This window comes from Tachypleus tridentatus, chromosome 11 (assembly GCF_004210375.1).
Source record: "Tachypleus tridentatus isolate NWPU-2018 chromosome 11, ASM421037v1, whole genome shotgun sequence".
NCBI lineage: Eukaryota > Metazoa > Arthropoda > Merostomata > Xiphosura > Limulidae > Tachypleus > Tachypleus tridentatus.
Window position 1 is genome coordinate 40,167,112 of NC_134835.1, and position 8,010 is coordinate 40,175,121.

The window sequence follows — 8,010 nt, forward strand, 5'->3', positions numbered from 1 at the left end:
TTCCTGCATTGATAAAGAGATTGAACTACATTTTAAAAGGAACTTAGCTCAGAAACATTAAAAACACGTACAAAACGTCAAATGTGCCGACGTCAGCGCCTCTAGCGGTGTAGTTGGATATCACCGTCCTCAATCTTTGTCTGACTTTCCTGTTGTTCAGGAGCTATTTTATTGTGCTTTTTTTTTTAATGCGTTTTTTACCAATGGAAAAGCGTTTTACGTACGATGTCAAATTTAAAATAAAAGTTATTTTGTGTGCCGAACAGATTGGGAATCATGCAGCCGGTAAAAAGTATACAGTGAGTGAGGCAAATGTACGTCGTTGGTGTGGCATGAAAACAAATTGTTTTCTTGCGAGAAAAGAACAAAGTCATTTTCCGGCCCAAGAAAAGAAAGACATCCTGAAATTGATGCTGCCGTTTTTACGTATTTCAGAGAGTCACGATATAAAGGATTGACTGTAACGTTAGAAGTCTTAATGTTAAAAGCAAAAGAATGTGCAGGAAACAGTGGTATTTGTTTCAATGCTAATTGTGGCTGGTGTGAGAAATTTATGAAAAGAGAAGGTTCATCGTTAAGGTGAAGGACAACAATTAGTCAAAAATTGCCGTCAGATTTTGAAATGAAACCTACTGAATATCAACATTACCTTATTGGTCTACCTCAAAGATGTCAATATTTATTAAACCAAATCGGTAACACAGATGAAACGGCAGTTATTTTTCGACATGCCGCGCAACTTACTGTAATTACCAAAAGAGAAAAATTGGTGACAATCAAAAGCACTGGTTATGAAAAGTTAATGTCATGCTATATGTTACTGGAGATGAAAATAAATTACCACCGTATGTCATATTGAAAAGAAAAACATTGTCAAAAGGAAAATTTTTGCAAAGATGTAATAGTTCGTGCACAAAACAAATGCGTGAATGACATCAGAGTTAATGGAAGAGTGGTTGGGACGTGTATGGGAGCGTCAGCCTGGTGCACTGTTAAAGCAACGGAACATACGTGTAATGGATTAATTTCGTGGCCATCTCTCCGATAAAATCAAGAGTAGGGTAAGAAACAAAAACAGTGATCTGGTAATAATTCCTGGAGGAACGACCGCTCGGTTACAACCGCTTGATGTGTCCATTAACAACCCATTCAAAAATCGTATCCGTAAGCATTATGATGCTTGGCCGAATAAAGACAATCATGCTTTGACACCGACTGGCAAATTTAAAAGGTCATCGCCATCAACAACAGTGAAGTGTATTTCAAAAGCTTGGAAGGAAGTGTCGGACAATATTATTAGAAAATTGTTTTTGATGTAACTCCCTCTTCACAGAAGCCCCAACAACTGAAGCGTGAAAGATAGCTTTGAAACTTTACATCCAAGACTCCAACCCATTGATACACATCTCCAGCAACCAATTAACAACCCTTACAGAATTCACTACTAACAAAACTAATTTTATGTTCAATGACCAAAACACCTACAAATAAATCGTCTAAGTATGGGGGATCCTGTGTCACTAGTTCTAGCCAACATTTTTATGACACAGAGTGAATCTCATGCGATCAGTTCAGCTTTACATCCACCACTACACTGGTACAGGTATGTTGATGATACAGTTACTGGATTCATATCAACAGAGCACACACTAGTTTTGCAATCACGTTAACTCTGTACACCCCAACATTACGTTCACCTGTGAACAGGAAGAAACAAACTAATGAAATAGCATTTCTTAACCTCAAGATAACTGGAACCGGTACACAATTCAAAACAGAAACAATCAGAAAAATCACCCTTACTGGATTATACATTCCCTGGGACTCAACACATGAAACAAAACAAAAGCTCAATATATTAAGAAACCAAATAAACACAGCCACAAAACTATGTTCACCTGATACAATTAACAATGAAATAAGAAAAATAAAACAACACTTCATCAACATCAACAAATTCCTTGAAGAAACCGTAGAAAAATTTTCGCATGCACCTAGACCAACAACCAACTAATAAACAACAATAAATCCCAAGATACAACAAGCTACAAAAACTAATACTGCTGTATACCATATGTTCCCGACATCAGCGAAAAAATAACAAACATTTAGAAAAAACTGATAACAAAAACACAGCATTCCAGTAAACACCAAATATATTCAAAAATCAGGTACAAAACTAAAGTCCATACTATGTAAAAACTACACTGACAAACAAAACACCAACATAATTTATAAAATACAATGCAACAACTGCCACCATTTTTATATTGGAGAAAAAGCAGAAAAATGGAAACTAGATTCAAAGAACACAAAAATCATCACACGTTTTTGAACACTGCAAATCAAATAAACACAAAATAACCATAGAAAACACTCAGATATTAAGTAGGAAAACAAATATAAGCAAACGCAAAATCATAGAAGCCCAACCTATACGGCAACTAAAACCGAAATTTAACCGATATAAAGGAACACCTTTATACCTATACTAATTAATAACCTACCATCCACCTGCAACGCCCCCAACAGTCCCGTACCCGTTTATACCCTCGTCCCTAAGACACGTGTCCGTCAACGGTCACATTCAAACTCTCTTTTTCTTAACCTAAGGATGACTTAGGAAGGTCGAAACGTTTTTCTCTCCTTATCAATAAAGGTGTTAATACCCATACCGGTCGTTCCGAGATACAATTTTATTTGAAGTGGGCTTCTTGTCACCAAGAAGTGCCAAGATTTGATTAGCTGCTGAGTGACATTTCTTTCTTTTGATGATAGCGTACTGTTAAACTATGAATTAACTACTAAAAAGGCTAAACAAACAAACAAACCTTCAGCCAGTAAGGGCTAAAGCATAGATCCCTCTGGCTTTATATAGCTGGGTCAATTGGACATCAGATAACTGGTGCAGACCTTAGAGGATAATCAGTGATTGAGACCCAGTTAACCAAGAATCTGACCAAAATATTCTATCTGTTTTAATTCATGTCAACCCAAAAGTTTTCTACCTTCTATTCAAGGTAGCCAGAAGTTCGAGACGTAACATTTTGTGGTACACAACTTGGCGACACCATATAAAAGACTCTGATACGATACATCTTAACTTCAAAATAACTATATCACTTTAAATTGTCGAAATATCAAGAACTGTCTATAACCAAGGAGCTGTTTCCTATCTTCGGCTGCACCAATAATTATTTTCAAAATACTGTGGTTGTTAACATCAAACGTTTAATCAGATTACAGAGTATGTCTTCTGGGGTGTTGTTAGCAGTATCTGATACCATGTACCTTTTGTCCTCTTTAAAAGCGTTGGGTACTATCCGTAAAGAAAAGTTTTTTCTCAATGGTTTTATAATTAGGAAAATGACCAATTGTAGATGTGTATTCGCTTCATTTTGTTCATTTGATTTGCAAGTATTTTTAGGTTTTTATTGATTTTGCTAGTTAAAAATATTACGTCACTTTTACTGTTTATTCTCTTATTTTATATCCATAATGACTACGTTTCTTTGTTGGATTTTTAATATTATGCAAAGCTACACGAAGATTATCTGCGCTAGCTGCCCCTAATTTACTAGTGTAAGACCAGAGGGAAGGAAGCTAGTCATCACCACCCACAGCCAACTCTTGAACTACTCTTTTACCAACGAACACTGGGATTGACTGTAGCATTATAACATCACCACGGCTGAGAGAACGAACATGTTTGGTGTAACAGGGATTCGAACCACAGATTGTCAGTTTACGAGTCGAAAGCCTTAACCACCTGGCCATGCCGGGCCTACTACGCATCTTACATCAAGAGCTCTCGTATAATAATCCTACAGGATTCAACTCTGTTTTTAACAATGGTAATTTGTTTTCTTTACTTACTCTTTTATAGTTTTAATTAAAAGAGGTAATTTTTTTTCAGAATGAATAACACGAACATACTTATACTTTTAATTCAATATAAAGACAACTCATATCTGAATTAGAACCTGAGAAAAAGCTTGAAAAGACATACCGTTCATTTAGAAGAACTGATTGTAATAGATGGTAGGAGAGCTAGTCAGTATTAATTGTTATCTATAAAGGAATGAAGATTTTAAACAGTCGTTGGTGTATGAAATTTGGCGATTGTAATGACGTACAATCGTGTTTGTAAACCTCTAGGACAACCTAGTTGACTTAAGTGTGACGTTAAATGTACAAACCGTTAATTTTGTCTAAGTCATTTTCTATTTTAAACTATTCACGTGTTTGCTGCCTTGAAGGGAAGCTCTCATAAATCTGCAGGTGAGTTCATTTACTGCGAACTAAGGTTATTGCCATTAGATGAGAGTAACCGAACAGACTCGTTCTTTTGGTCTTATTAACTTTCATGTGACCTACTTGCTAGAAATAGAAAACTTAAACGGTTCTCTATATGTTGTGAAACATACTTTAGCACTTGGATAACTTCTTAAATCTTTAAAATGTACACAAAGTAAGTTTTGAAGAATGTTTTCGTACAGTTCTTGTATCTCTATTAAAAAGAACAACTATGATAAAAGCACACTAATAATATATTTAACACATAATAAGTTGATTAGACTTATTCTCCAAAATTAAAAGGTTTTATAAAGTCCTTTATAGAATAACATGTTTTACTTCAATGAATTCATTCACATGGATATAAGGTCAGTTTGACAACGAGCACTGTTATGTATCACTGATTAAATGACTGATACCAAAGGAATACTAGGAAACAGGATATCGTATGCTCATTTTATATCTTTGCAGTATTTATTCCACTGAATTTAACATTTTTGTTCAATTTATTCTACAGCCACCTGGCGATGATACAGGCTAGTAATAAGATTGGATAAAAATACTTATGAGAAAGGGTGACTGTTAGGCTTTTGGTATATAATCTTTGCATTATATGTTTGTTTTATTTAAGCACAAAGTTACACAAAACTATGTCCACCAAGAGCATTGAAATCCGATTTTTAGCGTTATAAGTCCACGGGCCTATCGCAGTGCCATCGGGAGAGATATAGTCCTTGGATCTTAAAATAATAATTTCGAAGAAAATATACAAATATTTATTAATATGATTTGTTGTTATGTTTACATCTTCAGCATGAGTCTACTGATATTGCAAGATATTTTAAAAACAAATGACCCATAGAAAGTAGAACTTGTAACAAAGTAAACTTTGGGACTGTGACATGATGATTGTCCAAAGTTAGTAAATTTCCATATCTGTGGTTACAAATTACCAAAAATTTATGAAAAATTCGTTTTCCGGAATCTTCTTGTACAGTAACTTTCAAGTTACCTACTTCGATGTTCTAATTAATATTTGATCGATAAAATTATTTTGTTGTTTATTTATTAGTTATTAACATGTACTCTAGAATAAATCATGACGTGAAAACTTGATTATTTAGAAACGGTAATTTATGTGTTTGTCCATTTTCTACTCTGAATCAGAACTGAGGATGTTATTGTGTTAAGTAAATTTAAATAAAGTTATATCACAATTGTAGATTTTCAGCCAACTACGTGCTTAATGGACTAGACACATAATAATACACATATAAAAATTAGTGACTCCTTGCTAATATCAAGTACTTTGTTGTAGAAAGTATCATTAAACTGAAATGACTTCGGAGGAGAGGGAGGGTCGTTGATTATCTGCCTTGGGATGTGGAGCATTTGTGCGAATTTCCAAGGAATACAAAGCTAAACCTTTGTAGCTTATATATGATAGATAGCTTGTTTGTTTATTTTCAGCTCAAAGCTACAGAATGGACTATCTGTGCTCTGCCCACCGTGGGTAATGAAAACCGGTTTCTGGCTTGTATGTCCGCAAACATAACGCTCTGCCACTGGAGAGCAATCACACGATAAATAAAAATTGCATTACTGCATCAGAAAGAAGGTGATAAAGGTAGACAGTTTGGGTTAAATGTGGTAGTTTAATAATTTGTTCTTTACTCTTTAACTTTTACGATTTATACATCTAAGTGAGAAGTATTTTCATAATGCGATAAATACATACATGTATATATAATACATAAAACATTATAATCGGGGAGAGGCTTTTAATTTCATTTCGATCTAGGTTTAGTTTAAGGTTTATTTGACTCGTATTAGAGAATATAATAAAACATTGTTCCGTAATATTAATATGGGTGTACGATATATATCACAGTTATGGTACTTTTGGTTTGAACTTCACTGAGGCCCGGTATGATCAGTTGGGTTAAGTTGTTCGACTCGTAATCTGAGAGTCGCGGGTTCGAATCCCGATCGCATCAAACATGCTCGCCCTTTCAGCCGTGGGAGTGTTATAATGTGACAGATAACCCCAATATTCGTTGGTAAAAGAGCAGCCCAAGAGTTGGCAGTGGGTGGTGATGACTAGCTGCCTTCCCTCTAGTCTTTCACTGCTAAATTACGGAGAGCTAGCGCAGATAGCCCTCGAGTAGCTTTGCGCGAAATTAAAAAGAAACAACAAAAACAAACAAACTTCACTGGTACCCTATGTTTAAAATATCTGACTCCTACTAACTTCACTGGCACCCTATGTTTAACACATCTGACTCCTGGGGGCAATTTATGGGGAAATATATAATTGAAGTACCTCATTTCTACTCTAATGAATGATAATTCTACTCATAAATTACGTATTGTGATATTTATAATTTCTCTCGTAGGCTTCTTATCAAATTTTAAATAACACATTCTGTAAGCAACGGAATTTATTTACCATTCAGACATAGAAAACGTTCTAGGTTAGAAGTATTGCGGTAGTAATGGCAAAAGGTATACTTATGTAACAGTAAAATATAAGTAAATGAGCTAAATAAAAAGCGAATTAATACAAACAACAAAACGATTACTACTTTTCTGCATCGTATAAACACACAAATGAAAAATAAAAAAGACAAATATACAGCAAATTACTACAAATAAAAAAGGGATACACTTATGTAACATATTAACAGACCAATATGCAATGATAAAAGGACGTGTCTGTGAGTCCGTATGTGACCGTTATAACTCCAAAAGGAAGGAACTTAGAAACCTAAAATTTTCCATCCATAACTAAGTGAACTCTAAGAATGTGCACCTGGGTATTATTACTTATCCACGTTCGTGCGCATGCGCGTGTGCATTTTTTTTATACATGTTTGTGTGACTGCCATATCTTGAAAAGGAAAGAACCTAGAAGTGCGGAATTTTGCACTTATACTAGAGTACACTGTTGTGTACTTCGTTAGTTGTCTGGTCCCTTTGACCATATAATATATTTGTTGTTCTTTTGGAAGAATAAGAAGTAAAATAGGTATGTGTTTTATATAAAAGTTTTATCCATTATGCTGTATTTCTATATAAGAAAATACCAGATTTATGGAAATGTTTGTTCTTCAAGAGGCTAAATTTTGTTTTCTCAACTGTTGGACACCTCATTTCAAAGTACAGTACTGTGCAAAATGTTAGGACAAGCAAATATTTTGTCATTATTTCCATTTTATGGTGTTACTTCTTCCATGCTATTACAGAATGTAAATTCCAACACAAAGGCAATGCCTTACTGGTCTCTTTTGACAAATGAATGAGCCAGGGTCACAATACTTATCATTGTTTAGAATTCCAATATACTTTTACCAATGCTTCTGCTTGGACGAACATGCTGATCACATTTAGAATCTGGAGTAACTGTTATGGTACTCCACGTAGTGTTTTAACCATGTAGAAAAAAGCTAACAAGCATAAATCTACATAATGGGCTATCTTTACGTTGCCCACATGGACACCTAAACCCATTTATTAGCCTAATAATCCTTTAAATTTACTGGTGAACTACAAGACGTCATTACAACACAATAAAATAAAAGTAAAGAGAATAAAAATGTAACCAAATATCAATCACAGCGAGGCCTATTTTTTAACATACTGCTTCTATTTTTTTAGAAAAATAGCTCACATAGTTTTATCCATTTCCTTGCCAGAAATATAAAATTTTTATTC